Below are 5,688 nucleotides of genomic sequence, written 5' to 3'. Positions count from 1 at the left end.
ATGCTGGCAACCTCCCAGACATGGTGGTACCTATCATCCTTTTTGGTATACATTCTAACAGGGCTTCTATTATTGTGGTTTTAAATAAACTCTATGCATTTTGGGGTTAAGTGACTCTCTTGATTTTCCATTGCAGTTTTCTTTTCACCAAACTCCTTCATTTTAGAGAAGTTTCCTCTTCTGAAATTCAGTGTCTGTGCTAGACTTCCTTGATGATTATCTCCTCACATGTACGTTGAATTTGATCACACTATGGTCATTGTTTGCTAAAGGTTCCATGACATGGACATTTAAGTTCAAGGCTGCCTTCTCTCTGGCTGGTTCCATGACCAGCTTTGCTAGGGCACAGTCATTCTGTGTGTTTAGAAATATGGCTTTCTTTTGACCAATTGATCTCTTTGACCAGCTAGCACATCCTTCTGTCTGTTTTTTATCTAGTTTTACTCCTGGTTTATTTGAAGCATATACACCCTCACACTTTAAGAGATGACTTTTGCCAAACCAGATACTGCCCAGCTCCTGTTGCCTATTCCCCAGGTGTCATTTTAAAAGCTACTATGCAACCTTTATGATTTTAAGCACCAGCAGCCTGGTTCCATCTTGGTTCATGTGGAGCTCATCCCTTTTGTACAGGCTTGTCTTGTCCCAAAATGCATCCCAGTGCCTTACAAATCTAAAACCATCCCCTCTGCATTACCATCTCATCTACGCATTGAGACCCCCCTCAGTTCTGCCTGTCTTGCTGGCCCTGTGTGTGGAACAAGTAGCATTTCTGAGAATGCTGCCTTGGGTGTCCTGGACTTGAATCTACTACCTAGCAGCCTAAATTTGGCTTCCAGGACCTCCTGACTACATTTCCCAACATCGTTGGTTCCGACGTGCACCATGACAGCTAACTGTCCCCAGCACAGCCCAATAGCCTGTCTAGATGCTGCATGACATCCACAACCTTCGCATGAGGCAAGGCACCATGCAGTCTACACATCTGGTCTTGTGGCAGCAAGCATGAATTGTCCCCTCTGCTAAGCAGCTCCTCCCTGGTTGCATTTGAATGGGAAACTACATGTGAGCACTGTAAGATATTTCTCTTTAGTTGCATCACTCTGGGGTCACTCTGGGAAGAGCACCTGCATACTTTCATGCATAAGGTTCCAGGTTCCATCCCTGGCATCTCCAAGATAGGGCTGACAGACTCCTGCCTGAAACCTTGAAGAAGCCACTGACAGTCTGTGTAGACAATAGTGACCTAGATGGACCAATGGTTTGTCTCAGTATATGGCAGCTGCCTATGTTCCTATCTCTCTATACCTCTAATGAATGAATCAGCCACTACTAGGACTCCCCCCCCCAAGGAGTTTTCCCTGACTGCTTTGGGTTTTGGGTGGTAGTTGGTACCCATGGGTGCCTACCACCCAACTCAGTTTTGTTCCCCAGGGGGCTGCACCGTGTTGGCAGGTTTGGCTTTTTAAAAGCCAAACCTTGGGTTACAGCCCATTTGACCCACGAATATACCCCTTAGGTTCTGGCAACCTGATGCAACTAAAGAGACACCAAAGTTCAAACCAAACAATTACAAAAGAGAGACAAACCTGCACTACACTATGAGACTGATATCATCATGACAACAACTGCAAACCAAGAAAACCAGTGGGAAAGGAAACAACACTAAAGACAACAAGTAACCTGCAGCCACACAAACCTAGGAAGACAGCATAAGGCATCAAAAAAACAAAAACAAAAAAAACTGTTATGCAAACATTATAGAGGCAAAGCTATTTTAAAAACATTTAATAAAAAAACCCCTAAATAATGTGCCTTGAGATGTTTTCCTTTCTTCTCTTCATGCATGCTACAATAAAGGGAAATCTGCCTCAGACTGGCAGGTCCACTGCATCAATAGACCGCTCAGCACTCATGCAGGGCCTGGCCAGATGAGCCTCCTGCACCCCAGGCAAGAACCACTGAGGGGTTCAAGCAGGTGTGCCTTGGCAGGAGGAACTGACTTCTTCATTGGCACTGCCTGAGATGCTGCACTGCTAGACAGGGAAGAGGAGTGGGGGGAGAGGAAGGTCTGCCCTCATTGCTGCTGAGTGTAGATTGTGCACCATCACCCTCTTCTTGGTCTTCCTCTCTAACTCTCTTGACCAGGAGGTCCCTCCACCTGGGCAAGTCGCCAGCACAAATGACATAGCCCTTGGGTTATGAAGATAAGAAATGACATGCTCCTCTTTGCAACCCAACTTACCAACCAGCCCAGACCTCAGCCGCCAGACTCAGGCGTAGTGAGTGCGGTCTTGAGATCACGTGTGAGCTTCTCCAGGAGAAGTGCAGCAGGCAAAGCCTGGCTCAGAGGAGTGGGTGAGTGGCATAGGTACACAATCTCTTAGTGGTAAACAAGAAGAAGCTCAGTGCTGATACCATCTCAGACATGAACTTCCACTCCATGTTAGAGAGGTCACACATGCCCAAGCCCTCATTCCTCACCAAGCAGGGCTACCTCCTGCTCGAGCAGGCACTGGAGCAAAAGGTAGGTTATGTTCCACCAGGTATCTACATCCCCAGGGATGAGATGGTGAGGGAGCCCATGCACATGCTGCTGCTCACAAAGCAAGCGCCTGCACCTCTCACTCTGGTGGAAATGGGCTGCAATCTTGTGGGGCATCTCCACAAGCAGAGCTGTGGCAGCAGCAGGACAGAGTGGTGGGCAAGCATGTTCCATGGATGCCTTGACCTCCTTGAGGCCAATGGCATCCAACACAGCCAAGTGAGGTGTGTGGGCCTTGCACCAAATGTTCAGACACTTCATTAGCTATTCTACCACTGCTGTGACATTGGAGGCATTTTCTATCACAATGAACCCCTGGCTGACATGCAGCAACCCAGCTAGCCACTTCTCCAGTTTGGGGGCCAGTGAAGGTCATCACCTCCTCCTTAGTGTGCTTGACGTCCATTGTCACCACATGCAATACAACCCACCTGTGTCAAAATGCACCATGGGACAGGCTGGATGCAGAGGCAGCATCAGAGGTCCCCCCTTTCTCTAGCCCCCACCAGTGAGCTTCTTATTATCAATGGCTACTAGTTGGAGGGCTATAGGCCACCTCCAGCCTCAAAGGCACGATGCCTCTGAGTACCAGTTGCAGAAGAGTAACAGCAGGAGAGAGGGCATGCCCTCAACTCCTGCCTGTAGGCTTCCAGTGGCATCCAGTGGAGCCAGTGTGGTGTAGTGGTTAGAGTGCTGGACTAGTACCGGGGAGACCTGGGTTCAAATCCCCATTCAGCCATTATACATGCTGGGTGACTCTGGGCCAGTCACTTGTCTCTCAGCAAAAAATTTCACAGGTTTGTTGTGAGGAGGAACATAAGTATGTAGTACACTGCTCTGGGCTCCTTGGAGGAAGAGTGGGATATAAAATGTAAACAAACAAACAAACAATCTGTTGGGCCACTGTGTGAAATAGGATGCTGGACTAGATGGGCCTGATCCAGCAGGGCTGTTCTTCAGTTAGGGATAGGAAAGCAGCATGCATTCCACTCACTGTTCCACAGATCAGTGGTGAAACGCATGCTGGTGTGGGGCAATTCTGCATGCAGTATGTCTGTCACGAGCTCCCTGCATTGCCTATAGAGGAAGGGGACCACTGTCCGACTGAAGGTGGTCCTTGAGGGGCAGGTGTAGTCAGGGGGAGCATCTGGAGTATCTGGCAGAAGCTGGAGTTCTCAACTACCTGAAATGGTTGGTTGTCAGTGGCCGTCATCTCCCTTATGAGACAGGTGAGGAGACGTGGGTCAACTTGACCTGGCCGCTTCTTGCTGCCCGCTGCCTGTGTCTACCACTTGACTGTCAGCGTGCCCTGCTTTGCATGGCTGGTGCATGGCCCTTGTCAGCACTACCTGCAAGCACACTAGTTTGAACTGAACTGGTTCAAATTCCAGAAGTCTCCAGCAGAGGAAAGATCTGGGTGACGGTGCTATGTCACCACATGGCCATTGTCTCCAGATGTTTTACATACTTCCCCCTACTAACCTGTGCCCAGCAGTGGACACAACAAGACCTGATTGGGGGCACTTTCAGCGATGTCAAAGTGCCTCTAAATATTGATTTTGGTGGCCTTGGATGTCCCGGACACCATCTTAGGCCACTTTGGTGATGGCGGCTCTACTGGGGCTGCTGGCTGCTGCCACTGCCACCACCCTGCATGCCAGAAGTACCTGTGGAGGCAGTTCCACCTCCACAGCAGCAGGCCCTGCCTCTGTCTTAGACCCGGAGGACCCAGAAGACTCTGCCATGACTTGGGCAGCAGGGGCCCCACTGAGTGGTGAGACCACTTTAGGGGAGGCCACCATAGAGAGGGACAGTCTGGCTGCACTTCCAACCACCAAGCCCATGCCCTTCACCCCCACACTGCCAAGCACTGCAAGGGGCAGCAGCTCTGGTGGTGCAGCTGCAGGACCTAGATTGGTAGCAGTAGGCTCCTCTGGGTAGGAGAGCCTTTGAGCCACCACCTCACGCAAAGAATTGGGCAATGGGTACCTGTGGCAACCTTGCCCATCCTCTCTGCCCCACACATCCCTCCCTCACCTCCCTCCTCTGCCTGCCACCCTGCTGCAAGCCTTACTCTGAACACAGTGCTCAGACATCTTCCTTCCTGGGGCTTTTAAATTTTTTAAAAATAAATAAATAAACTTAAACAGCTAACAAAAACCCCTTACCTACCTTACCCACACCACCCAACAACACAATATACAGCAAAACAAGGGGAACAACTAAGGGAGACCTGCAAAGAAAAAAACAACCTGCAAAAAAGCACATAAAAACCACACAGAAATACCTTCCCTCAAACCAACCCAGGAGGCCCTATTTACCAGAAACTAAAGGACAAAAGGGGTGACAAAAAGCAACGGACTTACCCTGCCGTCATCCTGAAGTTTTCTCCTCTGAGGGGCTGTACTGTACGCATGGGCCAGCTGCTGCAGCTCAGGAGAACAGCACTGGCTGGCAGCAGCAACACAAATAGCGTAGGTGGTGGTTTTGGGCGGGGGGAGGAAGATGGGCATCCTGCAGGTGGGACACCTATCCACCTAAACAAACAAAAATAACTACTGAGAAAATAAAATACTGTAAAAAAAAAAAAAAGCAAGAAAAGAGCAAAAGTGCATTTTAAAAAACCACCCAAAAACCTAGGGGGGGGGAGCCTGCCTTTCTCTCTAGCTCTAAAATAAAAATAAAAATAATTAATTAATTCCTGAGGGAGACAGACAAGATAAAATAAAATGCTGGGCCTAGGAACTACTAGGGCCTCAGCCTAGTAGGACCCCCACTCCCAGACTCAGCTGCTGCTGGCTGGGTGAGCAGCATGCTTCAAAAGGGGGTTTTTTTAAAGAAAAAAAGCACTGGCTCCAATAACAATTAAAAAAAAAAAATCAGGCCAAAGGCACAAGCTCTTTGCACAACCTGTGCCTGACTGCATACACAGAGGACAAGGCAGGGGCCTGGGGAGACAAAGCAAGTCAACCCAGAAAAAAAGGCAGTCAGGGAAAAGATGGAAAAATCCTTTAAAAAACTGGGCCAGAGGCCTCAGGCCAAAGGCCTGCATCCCTGGCTGGCTAGCTGGCTAAAGTAGCACAGGAAGGGAAGGCCCTGATTGCAGAATTGGTTTTTTGTTTTTTTCAAAAGGGACAGCCAGC

The sequence above is a fragment of the Hemicordylus capensis genome, chromosome 6 (assembly GCF_027244095.1).
Source record: "Hemicordylus capensis ecotype Gifberg chromosome 6, rHemCap1.1.pri, whole genome shotgun sequence".
Taxonomy (NCBI): domain Eukaryota; kingdom Metazoa; phylum Chordata; class Lepidosauria; order Squamata; family Cordylidae; genus Hemicordylus; species Hemicordylus capensis.
This window is presented reverse-complemented; position numbering follows the sequence as displayed.